Raw genomic sequence first — 21,782 nt, forward strand, 5'->3', positions numbered from 1 at the left:
CAGTTTGGTAGTACTTTGTTGAGGATTTTTGCATCAATGCTCGTAAGGTCTGTAGTTCTTTTCTCGTAGGGTCTTTGGTCTGTATTTTTTTTCTTGCAGGGCCTTTCTCTGGCTTTGGTATCAGGATAATTCTGGCCTGATAAGTTTGGAAGGGTTCCCCCCAGTTCAATTTTTTTGGAAAAGTGTGTGAAGGATTGGTGTTACAAGATGATCCATTTTGCCTTTTAAAGAAGTAGAGACTATCATGTTGTATTGCTTTGAATATATATAACTGAAAGAAAGAAAAAGAAAAGAAATCCTTTAGGCAATCAAGTGTGCCCTGTCTTTTCTAGTCTTTCCTGTTCCACTGTAAATGGGCCAGACCCAAGTTAGGACAACACCTTCACTCCCAGGACATCATGGCTGAGAGGATTCTCTTCTTCATGCCTCTCCAGAAATCAACTCCAGTGTCATTCCTTTATCTTGTTTTAAACAGAAAGTTAACTCCTACACCATTCATTCACCTTGGCTCAGACTGGACTCTGAGAAGTTTTGGTCATTTCCAAAGTTCAAATCTAACTCAAAAGATGAAAAATAACACCTGAAACTAACACAACATTGTAAATCAGCTATACTCCAATAAAAATTCTTTAAAAAGGTAAAAAATAACCTCTTTGAGAATAATTTAAGAGAAAATTCAGAATAAGACTTCCATAAATGATCAAAACTGTGGCTTATTTCTAAATGTCCCTGGGTTATGTGAGATGTTTCTATAGAGTTATAATAAATTCCCATACACTTGGTTAAGCTAACTGGAGTTGGGTTTTGGTTAGTTGCAACTAGAGTCTTAACCAATCACAGTCAATTTGAGAATATTTCCATCATCCCAGAAAGAAATCCCACACCTTTTTTTTTTTAATATAGTGGATTTTTAAAAAATTAATTAATTTATTTTTGGCTGCACTGGGGCTTCGTTGCTGCACATGGTGCGCGGGCTTCTCATTGCAGGGGCTTCTCTTGTTGCGGAGCACGGGCTCTAGGTGCGTGGGCTTCAGTAGTTGTGGCTCACAAGCTTTAGAGCGCAGGCTCAGTAGTTGTGGTCCACGGGCTTAGTTGCTCCGCGGCATGTGGGATCTTCCTGGACCAGGGCTCGAACCCGTGTCCCCTGCATTGGCAGGTGGATTCTCAACCACTGTGCCACCAGGAAAGTCCCAATCCCACACCTTTTATCCATAACTCCTAAGTCTTCCATTCTCCTCCATCCCTAAGCAACCGCAAATCTACTATCTGTCTTTACAGATTTGGCTATTTTGTACATTTGGAACCATATAATGTATGGCATTTTTTGTCCAACTTCTTTCACCTAGAATAATGTTTTCAAGGCTCATCCATGTATTATAACGTGTCAGTACTTCATTCCTTTTTATTGATGAACAATATTCCATCGTATGGCTATAGCACATTTTATTTATCCATTCCTCAGTTGATGGACAGGATTGTTTCGATTTTGGGAGCTATTAAGAATAACGCTGTTATGAACTTTCGTGTATAAGATTTTATGATGATGCATATTTTTAATTCTTTTGGATATATACCTAAGAATAGAATTGCTGAGTGTTAAATTGTTCTTGCCAGTCCTGCCTGCCTGTGTTACTCCATAATCCTGGCTTTGGTAACAGATCTTTTCCTGCCCAACTTCTGACCTTGGCCCATAGCCTGTGGCCTCTTTTAGAGTTTCCTTTCTCCTATAAAGGACACAGTTACTCTAGTTCCCCATCTCCATCTTACCTACCTCACAGCTTTCAACAACTCAGCCCCTACTTGCATGCTCAGACCCGTCCCACTTCCCATACTCCATACTTTGAAGTAGGACAGTCCTCAGTTTGAATCCTGACCCAACCACTATATAACTGTGAGGTAATCCTCCCACTTCTTGGTGGCTTACCATCTGCTGGGCATGAGGCCATGTTGTAAAGACATACATGGTCTCATTTAATCCCAACACTTAGGTGTTTTAACAGACTCAGAGAGTTTAAATGACATGCCCAAGGTCAAGTAGCCATGGCCTCCATTCAAACCTGTCCTCCTTTTTAGAGCTGGGATATTGTCTTGTACTCTTCCTATCAAAACTTGCTGGTCCTATGGCTAACAAGTATAGATGAAAACTGTTTAACAGCACTAGTAATAAAAAATGCAATTTAAAATACAAAAGAGCTATCATTTGTCCCCTAACCAATTAGCAAAGATTTTAAAAGTCTTTGGTGAGGATTAAGGAAAGCAGACACTGGTGGACATGTATATTGATATAGTCTTTTTTGGAGGTCAGTATTAAAAGCCTTAACAATATACTTATCTTTTAGTTCTGGAATTCTGAGTCAAAAAACTTATTCTAAGGGAATATATGTGCACAAAGAATTAGCAATATCAATACTCAATGTATCTTTGAGTTTACAAAATATGTAGATCCCATGTTTTATTTTTTAAAGGGAAAAAATATGCACAGTATATGTACATGCATGCAAAATACACAGTAAAGCGACTGGGAGAAAATATACCAAAATATTGACTATGGGCAACTCTGAGTGGTGGGATTAAGAATGATTCTTTATTTTCTCCCTTTGCTTCTCTAAATTTAAATTTTTTTCTTTAACAGATATATGCAGTTTTGGAAAAAAAATATAGTACTGTGGAGATAAACTTATCTTCTTTGTAGCTGAAACAAGAATTCCTTTGTAGGAAGAGGTCTAACTCTGTTGGAAGATCAGAGAAATAGTCACTGATTGATCTTCCTGAAACACTTGCTCAAGTGGACAAGTTGGAGCTTGTCAGGAAATCCAAGAAGCCAAGCATGTCCAGCCATGGGAATGGGACTGTGGAGGGGAGAGTTCTGTGAATAGCTATTGTTGCTACTACATCTGTGGATCTGCAGCTAAGTATCCAGTGATAGGTCTGGGGCCATTGTTGGTCAGCAGGGCAGCATCTGGGAAGATGAGTTGTTCATGGAACAAAGAAGAGTGAGGACAAACAGGCACCTTCATGGACCCCTGCATATGTCCTTCACTGTCCCTAATCCCTGTGTCTCATCACTGATAAGTGGCTGCTGATTCATCTCCATCTTCCAAATATTGTGGAGTTTCTTCTTTGGGACAGTTCTAACTTGGAACCATACAGGGAAGAGGATTCTAAGAATCATAGTTCCTAGTTTAATCAATTTGACAATATCACAATCTAACATAGATTCATAGTCTGAATATATAAAGGACTCCAAAAAAATCAATAAGAAAACTGCAATACAACACAGTTTAAAAATGAATGAAACACTGAAATAAGCACTCTCATAAGATATCCAAATGGCCAATCAGCATTAGGGAAAATACAAACTAAAACCACAATGGTGTACCACCATACACCCATCATAATACCAAATATTGGTGAAACTATGGAGCAACTGGAACTCTCATATATTGCTAGTAAGAGTTTACATTGATTCAACTACTTTGGAAAACTGTTTTGCAAGATCTACTAAAGCTAAATACATGTATATCTTATAACCCAGTAATTTTGCTCCAAGTGAAATAAGCACAAATGTTCACCAAGCAGTATATTCGTATTCAAGAATCTTCATGGCATTCTCATTCATAGTAGCTTCAAACTGGTAACAGCCCACATATTCATCAAAAGATGAATGGGCAAATAAATTGTAGTATATACACAAGATGGAATACTATACAGTAACAAAAAGAATGAACTACTGTACATGCAGCAACATAGCTGAATCTCACCAATAAATTGAGCAGAAGAAGCCAAATCTGGCATACAAAACAGGAAGACTATAGTGATGAGAGTCAGAGGACCGGCAACATTTGTGTTGACTAGAAAGTATAGAAGAGTCTTCTGGAGTGCTATAAATGTTCTACATTGATCTGGGTGGGAGTCACATGAGTGTATAGATGGGCACAAATTCACTGAAGTGTACACACTGAAGATAAGTATACTTGTACACTACTGTAGGTAGTATTTTATACCCCAATTTTAAAAAAATTTGAAGAAATCTATATCAGTAAAACATTCTAGGCAGCAAATACTATTAGAACTGCCATTCTAGACTAAGTTGAGCTGTGACAATGGGAAGAAGACAGAACTGATGGAGTCTGTCATGATTTTGTATTAGGAAGTTGTGTGGGGTTGGAGCAGGTAGAGTGAGTGAACTTTCAGGTGCTGGCGAGTGCTGCGATTCTTGTTTTTTTAGAAAGTGTTGTGTTGAATGTGTGTCCAACGTATGTCACCATGTCCACAATCAGGGTTTGGATGGTCTGAAGTGTCTACTTGAGTAATGCCATTGCAGAACTCAGCACAAGGGTGAGCTTACCTGAGAAGACCACAGCCAACTGTTCCACTGGAACAGGCTACCTGCTTTTGGCACCTTAGGAGCAGGCACCAGGCAGCTCTGGACTTCAGCAGATGCACCTCCATCTACATGTCTGCTGGTTGCACTTTCTTGGTTGTCCTGAAGGCCACAGCTGAAGAAGGATGGCTATAAAATTCCTGAGCAGGATTTGCTGCCCAGCACCCTAACATATATAGATCTCTGAGGATGGCAGTACTAATGATATTTGCTGACTGATGTGTGGAGGGTGTGGAAGCAAACTTCTTAAAAAAGAGGGCCCACTTAGGCTGTCAAGCCGAAACCTCCAAGTTTATCCCATCTGCTCTGGGCAACAATATCCACTCTCCAGGCCGGACAGTATGGGGCTCCCTAATATTGTCTTTCCACATCTGTGAGGCTGCCTGGATAGTCAGTAAGTCCTCTTGGGGCAAGTTGACTTCAGCTAAACCTGAGAAGAAACACATGAGTGAGGTGCCCAGGTTGGGACCCTTTTATTCAGGATAAACATCAGTGTTGAAAGTACCAGTTTCTCTTAAGGAAGCTTGTTTGGGCTTCCGTGGGCAAAGATCCAGGTGGAAGTGTATTGATTTTGTTTGTTTGTTTTAGTTCCTAAAACACTGTAATGAATCTTAGATATCTTTCCTCTTGTTTATTTTTTTATTTTTTATTTTTATTTTTTGGCTGCACCACACGGCATGTGGGATTTTAGTTCCCAGACCAAGGATTGAATCCTTGCCCCTGCAGTGGGAGCGTGGAGACCTAACCACTGGACTGCCAGGGAAGTCCCGATATCTCTCCTCTTGGAAGTTGGTTCTAGGTGGTCAGGACTGTAAAATTTTGGCAAAACCACAGTCAGTTGCAGAAACCTCGGGCATATTCTATTTATGACTTGATATCCTGAATTTTTCACTTAACATTATATTATAAACATTTCCAACATTCTTCAAAAAATTCCTTTTGAATGGCTGCATAATCATCCATCATGAATGTCCTAGAATTTGTTTAACTCATTCCTCTGTTATTGGATATTTCCATTGTTTCCAACTTTTCACTATTGTTTTTTTAAATTTATTTTTTATTGAAGTATAGTTGAATTACAATGTTGTGTTAATTACTGCTGTACAGCAAAGTGACTCAGTTATACATATATATACATTTTTTTTGTATTCTTTTCCGTTAATGGTTTATCACAGGATATTGAATATAGTTCCCTGTGCTATACAGTAGGACCTTGTTGTTACTTTTTGCTATTATAAATTTGTAATAAAAACCTTCTGTTTTGGTAAAGGCAGATCAGTTTGTTTTGGAGATTGATTCCTAAGATGGAAATGATCGCATAAAGGGTGTGAGCATTTTAAATGTCTTAGTATAGATTGCTTATCAAAATATGAAGTGCAATTTACCCTCTGGGACAGATCTTAAATTGTATCCTGGGCATTGTTGTCCTTATTTGTGCTCCTATTGGGGCAGAAGCCTTGGGCTGGAGTCCAGTGGGCATGGCTGGGCCATTGACCTCTTCATTGTTCTTACTAGCTCCTGCCCACAGGTCTGACTCTGTTCTTCACACCTCTAACTACTGTCTTGAGTTTGGTTCCAACTCAGTGAACTTCCCATAACCATGGTGCTGCTAGCCCCTACTCTGAGCATCAGTCCCATTGCCAAGACTCCTGCTTCTACACCCCAACACAACATAGGACCCTTGTGTCTGATGGACCTACAGTTCCAGTTAGCTCACCCTCCTGGATATAGTGGTTTGTACAGATGACTAGTCATGCACAAGCCAGGTTCTCCCTCAGGTAAGCCTGCTAAGCCCTGCTTATTTCCAGCTGATTTTTTTTTTTAATAAATTTATTTATTTATTTATTTATTTTTGGCTGTGTTGGGTCTTCGTTTCTGTGCGAGGGCCTTCTCTAGTTGCGGCAAGCGGGGGCCACTCCTCATCACGGTGCGCGGGCCTCTCACTGTCGTGGCCTCTCTTGTTGCAGAGCACAGGCTCCAGACGCGCAGGCTCAGTAGTTGTGGCTCACGGGCCCAGTTGCTCTGCGGCATGTGGGATCTTCCCAGACCAGGGCTTGAACCCGTGTCCCCTGCATTGGCAGGCAGACTCTCAACCACTGCACCACCAGGGAAGCCCTCCAGCTGATTTTTAAGAGCAAAGATTATGGTATCAGATAGAGCTCAGTTCAGATATCTACTTTTATGAGTTTTGCATATGTGTCCTTGAATCTCAGTTTCCTCACTGTAAACAGGGGTAATAATATGTAGTGATCTTTATTAGTTTGTATTTTTTTGCTTAATATGTACATATGTACCCATACAACAGTATTATAATTTTTTCTTCCTAACTATCATACATACTTTAACAAAGTTAAGGGGAGAAAATAGTCTACCATATTTATCCAGACTTACCATTTCTGTCATTCTTTCTCCACTCCTGAAATTTCAAATTTCCATCTAGTATTATCTTCCTTACACCTGAAGAACTTCCTCTAGCATTTCTTTTAGAGAAAATCTGATGGCAACAGATTTTATTTTTCTTTCACCAATGAATTTCACCTTTATTCCTGAAGGGTATTTCCACTGGATATAGAAATTTAGGTTGATAGTTCTTTTCTTTCAGCACAGTAAAGTCTTTGTTTCAGTGACTTCTGACCTCCATGGTTTCTTTTTTTTTTTTAATTTATTTAATTTATTTATTTTTTGCTGCGTTGGTTCTTCATTGCTGCACGCAGGCTTTCTCTAGTTGCAGCCAGTGGGGGCTACTCTTTGTTGCAGTGTGCAGGCTTCTCATTGCGGTGGCTTCTCTTGTTGTGGAGCACAGGCTCTGGGCACGCGGGCTTCAGTAGTTGTGGCACATGGGCTAAGTAGTTGTGGCTTGCAGGCTCTAGAGCACAGGCTTAGTAGTTGTGGCGCACAGGCCTAGTTGCTCCGCGGCATGTGGGATCTTCCCGGACCAGGGATTGAACCCATGTCCCCTGCATTGGCAGGCACTGCGCCACCAGGGAAGAAGTTCCCCCTCCATGGTTTCTGATAAGAAATCTGAAGTTATTCCAATCATTATTCTCCTGTATGTAATGCATTGTTTTTCTCTAATAGCTTTTAAGATTTTTAATTTGTGTTTCATTTTCAGTAGTTTGATTATAATATGTCTGGGCATGGGTTTCTTTGAGTTTACCCTTTGAGGTTGATAGAGTTTCTTGATCTGTACATTTATGCTTTTCACCAAATTTGGGACGTTTTCAGCCATTTTTTCCTCAAATTTACTTTTGCGACACAAATATCCTTCTGAGATTCCATTGAGGCAAATGTTAGATGTTTTTGTATTTTCCCATAGGTTCCCTGTGGCTCTATTCCTTTCCACACACTCCCCCCCTACCCCCTGCAATGTTTTGTTTCTCTGTGGTTCAGATTGCACAGCTACTCTTGATCAGTTTTCAAGTCCATTGACTCTTTCCTCTGTCATCTCCATTTTGTGATTGAATCCATCTAATGAATTTTTAAAATTTTGGTTATTGTATTTTTCAGTTCTAAAATTTCCATTGGGTTCATTTTTATTCTATTTCTCTACTGAGACTTTCCTTTCTGTTTTTTTTTTTTTCAATGATGTTCATCCTACTTCTTGGAGCATGGTTAAAATAGTTGCTTAAAACCGTTTGTCTGATACCTGTAACATCTGTGTCCTGTCAGAGTTGGCTTCCATTGGTTGTCTTTGCCCAGGTGAACTGTTGAGATTTTTCTATGTTGAATAATCTTGGATTGTATCCTAGACATTTTCTGTAGTATGAGACTCTGTGACTTATTTAAAACCTATGGCGAATTTTATTTTATTTTATTTTTATTTTTATTTTTATTTTTAATTTTTTTGGCTGCGCCACATGGCATGCGGGATCTTAGTTCCCTGACCAGGGATGGAACCCGCAGACCCCTGCAGTGGAAGCACGGAGTCTTAACCACTGGACTGCCAGGGAAGTCCCTGGAGAATTTTATTTTTTATTTATATTTTTATTGTTTTATTATTATTTTTTTTAGCAGACAATCAACCTGGTTATTTCAGGCTACAAGTTTGAACCTACCTTCTGTGGTACAATGTAAGTTTATATTTCAGAGTTTTTGCAGTACTGTTTGGAACAATCCCTCAAATGCACCACCCAGGGACCACTTTTATTCCTAAGCAGTGCTCTGCCTCATGGTTCACTTCTGAAAGCATTGCTATTCTATTTTTTTTAATTGAAGTATAGTTGATTTACAATGTTGTTTTAGTTTATGGTGTACAGCAAAGTGATTCCGTTATTCTTTTTTATTATGGTTTATTACATGATACTGAATATAGTTCCCTGTGCTATGCAGTAGGACCTTGTTGTTTATGTATTTTATACATAGTAGTTTGTATCTGCTAATCCCAAACTCTTAATTTATCCCTCCCCTACCATGTTTCCCTATGGTAAACATAAGTTTGTTTTCTATGTCTGTGAATCTGTTTCTGTTTTGTAAATAAGTTCATTTGTATCATATTTTAGATTCCACATATAAGTGATATCATATGGTATTTGTCTTTCTCCATCTGACTACTTCACTTAGTATGTTAATTTCTAGGTTCATCCATGTTGCTACAAATGGCATTATTTCATTCTTTTTTATGGCTGAATAGTATTCCATTGTATATATGTACCACATTTTCTTTATCCATTCATCTGTTGATGAACATTTTGGTTGCTTCTATGTCCTGGCTATCATCAATAGTGCTGCTGTGAACATTGGGGGGCATGTATCTTTTTGAATTAGTGTTTTCTCCAGATATATGCCCAGGAGTGAGATGGCTGGATCATATGGCATCTCTATTTTTAGTTTTTTAAGGAACCTCCATACTGGTTTCTATAGTAGCTACACCAATTTACATTCCCAACAACAGTGTAGGAGGGTTCCCTTTTCTCCACACTCTCTCCAGCATTTGTTACTTGTAGACTTTTTAATGATGGCCATTCTGACTGGTGTGAGGTGATACCTCATTGTAGTTTTGATTTGCATTTCTCTAATAATTAGTATTCCTATTCTATTTAAGTTCAGATCCATTGATCCACAGCTTGGGTATAAGCCAAGGAGTTTATGAAGAACTTTTGCTGAGCTCCCTCCTCTCACAATCTCTTTATATTCTCCCACTCTCAGAGACCCCTCTTTCTGTTACCCTGGCTATAAAGTTGATACTTAGTTCTCCTTGTCTGCCATGCACTTCTCATGACTGGGTTTGCCTCTGGGGCTAAGGAATGGTAGGTAGGATATATAGAGAAAAAAGCAACAGGGATTCCTGCACACTCTATCTCTTCAGACCCCAGTTCCTCCAATCAGAGAGAGGTATTCCCTTGTCTCAGATTTTAGGTGTCCACCTGCCTTCAACTGCCTTTACTACCACCATCAGAAGATTGCAACTCAGAACGGGGGCTTTCCTGAGGGCTTGGGCAGGAGTGAAAGAAAAGAAAAAGAAGAATATTTCCTCCACTCTCTCTGACCTGTAGAGGCCATGAAAGAGAGAGGTTCTCTTGGAGCTCTTTGTCTACACCTGGTACACAGATCAGGGATTTGGGCTGCCTTTGAATTCAGGTTGGTAGATACAGGGGGAGAAAAGCCAGGAAACTTATTGCTAGATTCACAATACTTTGAGTCCTGGTTTCCTTCCCCAATTTGTCTGCTATCATTCAGTTTTCAGAGCCCTCAGACAGTTACTCCATGCATTCTCTGTGAGGTTTGAGGTGTATTCAGTGGGAGAGTGTGCTTACTCTATCTTAACAAGAACCCATAATTTTATGGTTTATTCTGAAAGCTTTATAACTTTACCTTTTACATTTGTCTGTGACTCATCTTGAATCATTTTTTGTACTGAATAAGATAGAAGTTAAAGTTCACTTTTTCCATGTAGGTAACCAGTTGTGCCAGCACTATTAGTTGAAAAGACTTTGTTTCCCCATTAAATTCCTTTGATGCCTTAGTAAAAGGTCAATTGACCATGTAAGAGTGGGTCTATTTCTAGATTGTGTCCTTTCCTACTGACCTTTTTTTTTAATGCCAATATCACATAATCAATGATTACCACAGTCTTATAGTATATCTTGAAACTGGAAAGTGTCAGTCCTCCAGCTTTGTTCTTTATCAAGATTACATTGGCTATTCTAGGTCGTTTATATTTCCATATAAATTTTAGAATCAAGTGTTCAATTACTACCAAAAAAAAAAACCCTTTCTTAGGGGTTGACATCTTAGCAACATTTATTCTTCCAATCCACAAACATGGCGTATCTACATTTATTTAAGGCCCTCTTTGACTTCTCTCAGCAGTGTTTTGTAGATATTAGTGTAAAAGTCTTGCACATATTTTGTTAAACTTATTCATAAATATTTTTTATGGCTTGGATGCTGTTGTAAATGGTATTTTTAAAATTTCTGATTTTTCATTGCTATTATGTAGAAATACAACTGATTTTCATATACTGACCTTGTTTCCTAAAACTTGCTAAATTCACATATTAAATATGATTTTTTTGTAGATTCCTAAGATTTTTTATTAATACAATCATGTGACCTGTGAATAAAGACAGTTTTACTTCTTTCTTTGCAGTATATATGTTTGTTTTTGTTTTTGTTTTTTTAAATAAATTTATTATTTATTTATTTATTTATTTTTGGCTGCATTGGGTCTTCGTTGCTGCGCGGGGCTTTCTCTAGTTGCCACGAGCAGGGGCTACTCTTCGTTGCGGTGCGCGGGCTTCTCATTGCGGTGGCTTCTCTTGCTGCAAAGCACAGTCTCTAGGTGTGCAGGTTTCAGCAGTTGTGGTGCACGGGCTTCAGTAGTTATGGCGCACGGACTTCGTTGCTCCGCGGCATGTGGGATCTTCCCGGACCAGGGCTCGAACCTGTGTCCCCTGTGTTGACAGGTGGACTCTTAACCACTGGGCCACTAGGGAAGTCCCCAGTATATATGTTTTCATTTCTTTTTTCCACCTCATTGCATTGGCTAGAACCTCCAATAAAATGTTGAATAGAAATGATGTGAATGGAGAACCTTGCCTTGATCTTGATATTAGGGGAAAAGCATTTAGTCTTTTACCATTGAGTATGGTTATAGTTGTCTTTTATCTGGTTGCAGATTTTTTTTTTTATTTCTAATTTGCTGAGAACTTTTATCATGGACGGGTATTGAATTTTGTCATATGGCTTTTCTGCATCTATCAAGATGATCATTAAGTTTTTCTCCTTTTTTCCCCTGCTCACATAGTGAATAACATCAACTGATTTTTTTATGTTAATCCAAACTTGCATGGCTCTGAAAACTTCGTTTAGTTGTGGTGCAGCATACTTTTTATATATTGGTGAATTAAGTCTGTTACTATTTTGGTATAGAACTTATACTTATGTTCATGAGGAATATTTACTCTGCAGTTTTCTTGTAATGTCTTTTTCTGGTTTTGATATCAGAGTATTGTTATCATAATATGATTTGAAAAGTGTTCCCTTCTGTATTTTCAAAAAAAATGTTTGTATAAAATTGGTACAATGTCTTCCCAAATGTTTGACAGAATTCACTAGTGATGCTAACACTAACAAGGTCTGGAGAAGTTTTTTTTAATGGAACAATTTTAAATTAAAATTTCATTTTAAAAAGTAGTGTCTTTTAAAGAGTTAGTGATCCAGGTAGTTAAATTTCTTGGCATAAAATTGTTGAAAACATTCTTTCATTAACCTTTTTAATATCTGTGGGCTATGTAGTGATGTTTCCTCATTCATTTCTGATATTAATAATATCTATTCTCTCTTTTTTTCTCTTGGTCAGTATAGCTAGGGTTTAGCAATTTTATTACTCTATACAAATACTAAACTTTTAGTTCACTTTCTCTATTTATCATCTAATTTTTGTTATATTTATTTTAGCTCTTTATTTTTTCTTTCCTTCTACTTATTTTGGGTTAAGTTTGATCACTTTTTTCTAACTTCTTACCATGGAAGCTTAAGTTACTGATTTTTTAAAAAAATATTTATTTGGCTGCATCGAGTCTTAGTTGCAGCACGCGGGATCTTCGTTGCTGCATGTGGGATCTTTAGTTGCAGCATGCGAACTCTTAGTGCGGCATGTGGGATCTAGTTTCCTGACCAGGGATTGAACCCAGGCCCCCTGCATTGGGAGCACGTAGTCTTAGGCACTGGACCACCAGGGAAGTCCCCTTAAGTTATTGATTTTAAATGTTCTTTTTCAGTAAAAATCATTTAATTTTAAAATTTCCTCCTAATCACTGCTTTAGTTGAATCCCACAAATTTTGATATAATATATCATCATTAAGTTTGACATTTTCTAAGTTTTCCTTGTAATTTTTTCTTTGATCCATGGTTAATTAAGCATGTTGTTTAATTTCCAAATACTTGGAGATCTTCTTTTTATTTAATTCTATTTTAGTTAAATTGTAGTCAGAGAACATAGTCTATATATCATTTCTACTTTTTGAATTTATTGTGCCTTATTCTATGGCTCATTCGTGATGAATGTTCCACGTGCACATGGAAAGAATATATTCTGCAGTTGTTCAATGCAGTGTTCTATAAATGTCAAAAGATTGAGTTGGTTGATAGTATTGTTCAAATCTTCTTACTCTTACTGATTTTCTATGTATTTGTTCTGTTTTTGAGAGAGGAGTGTTGAAATCTCCAAATATAATTATGAATTTTTATTTTTTCTTTTGGTTCTTTTGGTTTTATTTTTCTTTTGGTTTTTTTCTGTGCATTTGTTGAAGCTGTTATTAATTACACACACATTATGATTATATGTCTTCTTGATGAAGTGATCCTTTTATCATTATAAAATTTACCTTTTTATCTCTGGTAAGCTCCCTGTCCTGAAATGTGTTGTTTGATATTAACATAGCCATTCCAGCTTTCATAAGAATATGTGTTTGCATAAGACTATTAGTATTTGCATAAATTTTAATAAGATTAGTCTTTGCATGGTATATATTCTTCTATCCTTTCTATCTATACTTTTAATCTCTTTGGGTCATTTATTTAATGTGAATCTCTTAGACAGCATATATTTGGTTCTTGCTTTTTAAGAAAATCTAGTTTGACAACCTCTGTCATTTAATTAGAATATTTAATCAATTTACATTTAATGTAAGTTTAGGTATGGCTAGTTCTAACTCCACCATCTGGCTAATTTTTTTCTGTTTCTTTTTTATGTTCTTTGTTTTTCTCCTCCTTCTTCCCTGCCTTCTTTTGGATTATTTGAGTGTTTTCCAGTATTCAACTTTATTATTTGCTTATTAGCTAAATACATATTCTTTGTCTTATATTGTTAATGGTTCCTCTAGGATTTACAGTGTTAATCTTTGACTCATCATAATCTACTTTCAAATAATACAAATTCACATATAATTTAAGAAAATTATAATAGTATATTTTCATTCCCCTCTATCCTTTCTGCTGTTGTTTACATACATTTAACTTCTACATGCATCGTAAACCCTGCAATACATTGTTATTTTGTTTCTTCAAACTATCTTTTAAAGAAATTAAGAAATGAAGGAAACAGTCTTTTAATTTTAGTTCCATATTTACATTTCTAGTACTTTTCAGTTTTTATTCCTTCATTTACTCATTTATGCTTCCACTTGGCAACATTTTCTTTCAGCCTGGACTTTCTTTCAGCCTGGACTTTCTTAAAGAGCATGTCTACTGGCAATGCATTCTCTGAGCTTTGTTTGCCTTTACTTCACCTTCATTTTTAAACAGTATTTTTGCTTAATGTAGATTCTGGTTTGACAGAGTGTATTTTTCTTACAATACATTAAATGATTTTTCTGGCTTACCTTATTTCTGATGAAAAGCCAGAAGTTATACTTATCATTATTCCCCTATGTAACACATATATTTTCCCTCTGGCTACTTTTAAGATTTTTTTTCATTGGTTTTCAGAAATTTTATTATGATGTTCTTCTGTGTGTTTTTCTTTTTTATACTCCTTGGAGTTCTTTGAGCTTCTTGGGTCTGTGAGTTTATATTTTGGAAAATTTGAAAAAATTTTGATCATTATTCAAGTGTCATATTGCAACCATTATTCAAATATTTTTGCCTCAATTTCTTACCTCTCCTTCTAGTGCTTGAATTTCACATGTAGTAGATGGCCTGATATTCTCCAATAGATCAGTGAGAATTTGTTAACAATTTTCTAGGCTTTTTCCCTCTGTATGCTTCAGTTTATATACTTTCTATTGCCGTATCTTCAAGTTCATTGCTCCTTCTTCTCTGTGTCACTGCTGTTAAACCTATCCAATGAAATTTTCAATTCATATATTTTATTTTTGGATTCCACGATTTTTATTTGGTTCTTTTTTACACTTTGGAGATTTCCTAATTGTTCCTTTGTTGTGTTAATCTGTTTCTTAAAATAGTTGACATGTTATAATAGTTTAATAAATATAATACAACAGTTTATAATACTGTTTTAAGTCTTTGTTGATAATAACATCATTTCCGTCATTTGGGGGTGTATTTCTATTGACTAATTTTTCTTTGGGTTACAGATCATACTTTCCTGCTCCTTCACATATCTAGTAATTTTTTATTATATGCTGGACATTATGAATGCATTGTTGAGTGCCTAGGTTTTTTTTTAAACTTCTGTAATAGAGTTTGGGATTTTCTTTTGTCATGGAGTTAATTTGCTTGGGAATTAGCTTAACCCTTTGGAGACTTGTTTTTAAGCTTTGTTAGGTAGGGTGGGTCTAGAGAAACCTTTACTCGAGGGCTAGATTAGTCCTTTTCCTAAGATGGGATCTTTCTGAAGCCTCTATTGAAGCATCATTTTTTGTAAAGTGTTTTAACTCTGGCTGGTTTAAATTTGAATATCTCCTAGCCCTGTATCAGTTCAGTAATTATTTAGCTTACAGGTATCTGATAGCTGTTCTTTCCCTGGTAATTGTTCTTTGCCTGTCCTCTTGGAGTCTTGTCCTGCGCATGTACAGTTTAGTATTTGGCCAAAGACTCAAGAGGGTCCTATGTGGATTTCTGGAGCAGCTTTTGGCATCACTCCTTTACCTTTGGTACTTTTCCCCACACATACCAGATAACTAAGTGCTCCTGAACTCTGATTTCTGTCTTGTTAAGTCAGGGAGACTGCTGTGCTCTATTTAGACTACTCTTCCTTACACCACAGTCCAAAATTTAACTCCAGATAGAAAGGGAGACCATATGGGGCTCACCTTATTTTTTTCCCTTCTCTCAAGGAATATCACAGTCCTGTATTGCCTGTTATGCAATATCTGGAAACAGTTATTTCATGTGTTTTGTTCAGTTTTTTAGTTGTTTAGAGTGGGGGGACTGGTTGAATATCAGTTTCTGTCATAAATCCTTGAAATATAATAAATATAATAAATAGAAACATTAGTCTTTGCCTCTCAGCTGATTTTATATTTTAATTTTGAGAGGTAATGGAAATGTTTTGTCATGATTTGTGTACCAAAAATTGGTAAATTTTATTGTATGTAAATTATACCTCAATAAAACTCATAAAAAGACAATATAGAGACTTTTGAGCCAAAATTATATTATTAAATATTTCAGGCACACAAAAATAAGTATAGAGAATAATATACAGAATGCCCTTATGGTTATCATTCAGATTACGAAATAAGACAATACAAATATAACCGGAAACTCCCTGTGTATCCTTTTCTCCCCTGCAGAGTTAACCACTATCTTGAACATTGTGTTTATTATCCTAATGCTTGTTTTTATAATTTTGCTTCATATACATATATGTATATATATAAACACACAAAGATAAAGTTAAATATATATTTAACTTTGTATCTTAGCAAATATGTTATTGTTTTCACTGCTTTTCAACTTGACTAAATTTCATCCATCTAGCTGTTTTTAAATGATGTGATAATAAATAGGCAAACCCACAAACATAATTATATTTATATAACATCTAGTCTTGGGCCTGTACAGAAATGCACAAAGTTTACCAGACTCTGCATTTTGAACTAACCTTCCCTCAGGAGAGAAAACCAAGAAAATGACTGTCATTTATTCCTCTGCCCAGGGGAAAAAAAATTAGTGAACACTCACTCTTGGCAAGTGCCATGAAAGGCAATTTGTAAAGCTGGCCTTGTTCCAACAGCTGTAGTAAAGACTCATATGTTGAGGGGTAATGAGGGTTTGGCTGCTCCCATTGCCCTGAGTCAGCAGGCCTACTGGTGCCTGGTGTTAGCAGTTTCCAGTTAGAGAGTGGCTGCTGGACACCCCCCTGCTTTCTCCTGGACGGAAATGAGTGTCTCAGGAAAATTGATTCTAGTGCTCAGATCCAGGCTGGACCATTAACTCTGTGAATATTATTAATTCCTTAATAAGGGTCAGAAATATCTGTAATTCCTTCCCTATGTGACTCTGTTTTATGAGGTTCAGCCCACATACTGTAACCATCCTCCAAGGCACAGGCTCAAGTGGCATCTCTTTCCTCATACCAGGCCTGATTCCCCCAATTCAAAATGATGGCTGCTGCTTTCAGCATTTATCCGTGCCTCTTTTATTGTTTTCTACATGTGGTATGTTTATTTCAGTACCTGTCTTGTTTCCTCTATGAAAGTCAGAGACATGCATATGCCAATTTCTCTTTATATCCATCCATTTGCCTCTCCTCTTTCACTCTCAGTGCCTAGTGAAATATTTAACACAACTGTTTATTGAATAAATGACTTTAAGAGAAATTAATTTTTTGTTTCATTTTATCACACCATTAAAACAACAGAAATACAATGCTCATGGAACGACTCTGTACACAACATAACATTTGTATTCTCTAGTTTAATCTGTAATTCCACACTTTTGGTTCAGGTAAGTTCCCAAGAACAAGCCAATTCCTGTAATCACTAGCAAGACCACAGCTCATAAACATAGCTGGAGTCTCCAGAATGAGTTTTATTTTCTCATAACCTTTGCTTATTAAGTAGAGTTTCATTTTCTTTTTCATTGTTCTTTTGAGCTATAACAAGCCCCTCCTCTGTCCATTTCTTGATTTCCCAACAGGTCAGTTTTGATCACTAGCAGAGTGATTAAATTTCCTGAAATGCCACACAGCTGAGCCAGAAGTTCTAAACAGAAACAAAAGGGGCATCAAACAGAAGAGCCGGGCTTCCCTGGTGGCGCAGTGGTTGAGAATCTGCCTGCCAATGCAGGGGACACGGGTTCGAGCCCTGGTCTGGGAAGATCCCACATGCTGCGGAGCGACTAAGCCCGTGAGCCACAATTGCTGAGCCTGCACGTCTGGAGCCTGTGCTCCGCAACGGGAGAGGCCACGATAGTGAGAGGCCCGCGCACCGCGATGAAGAGTGGCCCCCACTTGCCGCAACCAGAGAAAGCCCTCACACAGAAACTAAGACCCAACACAGCCATAAATAAATAAATAAATAAATAAATAAATAAAAATTTAAAAAAAATAATAATAATAATAAAAAAAAAACAAAAACAAAAACAGAAGAGCCTGTTTTCAAAGTTCCCAGACGACGTGAAATTCAGAAGTATTAACTAACTTCTTTAAAGGTGAAGGAAAAATTTAATCAGAAAAAGTAATGAAAAGCATGTCTACATTAGCACACAACCAAACACACACACACTTTTTAGCACATTTATTTTTCTTTTTACTTCAAGCCGGGCATAATAAATTTCTGTATCATTCAGTGAAATCAGTTCCTTCAGTTGGAATGTATGGAATTCCCATTAATAAGTAAATAAGGGGAGAACAGAATTAATTTGTTTATAATTTATTTTATAAAAGATATTTTTATCAAAATCATTTAAAAATCACATGGGGGCTTCCCTGGTGGCACAGTGGTTGAGAATCTGCCTGCCAATGCAGGGGACACGGGTTCGAGCCCTGGTCTGGGAAGATCCCACATGCCGCAGAGCAATTAGGCCCGTGAGCCGCAATTACTGAGCCTGCGCGTCTGGAGCCTGTGCTGCGCAACAAGAGAGGCCGCGATAATGACAGGCCCGCGCACTGCGATAAAGAGTGGCCCCCACTTGCTGCAACTAGAGAAAGCCCTCGCACAGAAACGAAGACCCAACACAGCCATAAATAAATAAATAAATAAATAAAAAGAAAGGGAAAAAAAAAACTTTAAAAAATCACATGAAACTAAAAAACTTTACTAAAAACACAGGAGTCTCTCCCTTTCTTCCTCTCTCAGTTCTTTTCCCCAGAGACAACCACCAACACCCCTTCTGCCTTTTATTCAAGTATTTCTTCTAGTATCTACCTCTATTCTAAATATTATGCTTATATTTTTATTTCTTACTTTCTCAGTTTTAGACATTATCCATTTCTTGGTATGGAAGTTGAGATCTTAGCACCCTTTTCTTATACACACGCCCTTTTCCTCCTCCCCATCCTCTCAGTATAGGTATATCACAATTTTCAGTGTATTAATATGCAGTGTTTGTCTTACTATGACTATGCCAGTATTGTTCACTTCTGAGCCAAGTGCTATAATGTATTATGAATGAGTTTGTTCATTGTCCTGATTTTTTCCAGTCTATCTGAGGTATGATTGACAAATAAATATTGTATATATTTAAAGTGTACAACATGATGATTCGACATACGTATTCATTTTGAAATGATTACCACAGTCAAGCTAGTTAACATACACATCATCTCATACAGTTACCTTTATTTACTTATTTTTTTTTTTTTGGTGAGAGCACTTGAGATCTACTCTCTTAGCAAATTTCAAGTATATAGTACATCTTTAACTATAGTTACCATGCTGTTCATTAGGTCTTCAGAACTTATTCATCTTATGTTTGAAAGTTTGTACCCTTCGACCAACATCCCCCTTTCTCCTCATCCTCTACCCACTGATAATCACAATTTTATTCTCTATTACTATGTTACTCTAAGTTGAACACTTGAAGATTTCATGTGTAAGTGATGCCATGCAGTATTTGTCTATGTCTAGTTTATTTCTCTTAGCATAGTGTCCTCTGGGCTTATCAATGTTGCCACAAATGGCAGGATTTCCTTCTTTTTTATGGCTGGATAATATTCCATTATATATGCCACATTTTCTTTACCCATTCCTCTGCTGATGGACACTTAGACTGTTTCCATATCTTGGCTGCTATGAATAATGCTGCAGTTAACATGGGTGTGAAGTTATCTCTTTGAGATGGTGATTTTATGTCCTTTGGATAAATACCCGGGAGTAGGATTGCTGGATCATATGGGCAGTTCTATTTTTAATTTTTTAAAATAAATTTATTTATTTATTTATTTAATTTTGGCTGCGTTGGGTCTTCGTTGCTGCACGCGGGCTTTCTCTAGCTGCGGCGAGTGGGGGCTACTCTTCGTTGCGGTGCACGGGCTTCTCATTGCGGTGGCTTCTCTTGTTGCGAAGCATGGGCTCTAGGCATGCAGGCTTCAGTAGTTGTGGCTCATGGGCTCTAGAGCACAGGCTCAGTAGTTGTGGCACACAGGCTTAGTTGCTCCACGGCATGTGGGATCTTCCCGGACCAGGGCTCGAACCCATGTCCCCTGCATTGGCAGCCGGATTCTTACCCACTGTGCCACTAGGGAAGTCCTATTTTTAATTTTTTTGAGGAACCTCTACACTGTTTTCCATAGTGGCTGCACCAATTTACATTACTACCAACGGTGCATAAGGGTTCCCTGTTCTCCACATCCTCATCAACACTTGTTATTTCTTGATTTTTTGATAACAGCCATCCTAACAGATGTGATATGATCTCTTATTGTGGTTTTGATTTGCATTTTCCTGATGTCTAGAGATGTTGAGCACTTTTTCATGTACCTGTTTGCCGTTTGTGGTCTTCTTTGGAGAAATGTCTATTCAAGTCCTTTGCCCATTTTAAAATCAGGTTATTTGTCTTTCTGCTATTAATTTGTATGAATTCCTTATATATTTTGGATATTAACCCCTATGGAATATACGGCTTGCAAATATTTTCTCCCATTCTGTAGGTTGCCTTTTCATTTTTTTATTGTTTCTTTTGCTGTGCAGAAGCTTTTTGCTTGGATGTAGTCCTACTTGTTGACTTTTGCTTTTGTTACCTATGCTTTTGTTGTCAAATCCAAAAGGATCACTGCCAAGACCAATATCAAGGAGCTTCTTCCCTATGTTTTCTTCTAGGAGTTTTATGGTATCAGGTCTTATGTTTAAGTCTTTACTTCATTTTCAGTTAATTTTTGTGAGTGTTGTAAGATAGGGGTCCAATTTTTCTGCATATGGTAATCCAGCTTACTCAGCACCATTTGTTGAAGAGGCTATTCTTTCCCCATTGAGTATTCTTGGCTCCCTTGTCAAATATTAATTGTTCATGTATGCAGGGGTTTGTCTATTCTGTCATTGGTCTATGTTTCTATTTTTATGCCAGTATCATACTGTTTTAATTACTATAACTTTGGACTATACAGACGGTCTCTGCCTTACAATTTTTCAACTTTATGATAGTGCAAAATCGATACTCATTCAGTACAAACTGTACTTCACATTTTGAATTTTTATCTTTTCCAGGGCTAGCAATATGCAGTTCAGTACTTTCTCATGGTGCTGGGCATCAGCAGCAAGCCACAGCTCCCAATCAGCCATGCAATCATGAGGGTAAACAAATGATACACTTACAACCATTCTGTACCCATACAACCATTTTCTTTTTCACTTTCAGTATAGTATTCAATAAATTACATGAGATATTTAACACTTTATTACAAAATAAACTTCGTGTTTGATGATTTTTTAAATAAATTTATTTATTTATCTATCTATCTATTTATTTATTTATTTATGTCTGCATTGGGTCTTCGTTGCTGTGCATGGGCTTTCTCTAGTTGCAGCGGGCAGGGGCTATTCTTCGTTGCGATGTGCAGACTTCTCATTGCAGTGGCTTCTCTTGTTGCAGAGCACGGGCTCTAGGCATGCGGACTTCAGTAGTTGAAGCACGTGGGCTCAGTAGTTGTGGCTCGCGGGCTCTGGAGCTCAGGCTCAGTAGTTGTGGTGCACGGGCTTAGTTGTTCTGCAGCATGTGGGATCTTCCCAGACCAGGGCTCAAACCCATGTCCCCTGCATTGGCAGGCAGATTCTTAGCCACTGCACCACCAGGGAAGCCCATGTTTGATGACTTTGCCAAACTGTAGGCTAGTGTTAGTGTTTTGAGCATGTTTAAAGTAGGCTAGGCTAAGCTGTGATGTTCAGTAAGTTAGATGTATTAAATGCTTTTTAACTTCTGATATTTTCAACTTACAGTGGGTTTATTAGGATGTAACCCCATCATAAGTTGAGGAAGGTCTGTAGTTTAAAATCAGGAACTGTGGTGCCTCTGGCTTTGTTCTTCTTTTTCATGATTGCTTTGACTATATTC

The sequence above is a fragment of the Balaenoptera acutorostrata genome, chromosome 4 (assembly GCF_949987535.1).
Source record: "Balaenoptera acutorostrata chromosome 4, mBalAcu1.1, whole genome shotgun sequence".
Classification (NCBI taxonomy): domain Eukaryota; kingdom Metazoa; phylum Chordata; class Mammalia; order Artiodactyla; family Balaenopteridae; genus Balaenoptera; species Balaenoptera acutorostrata.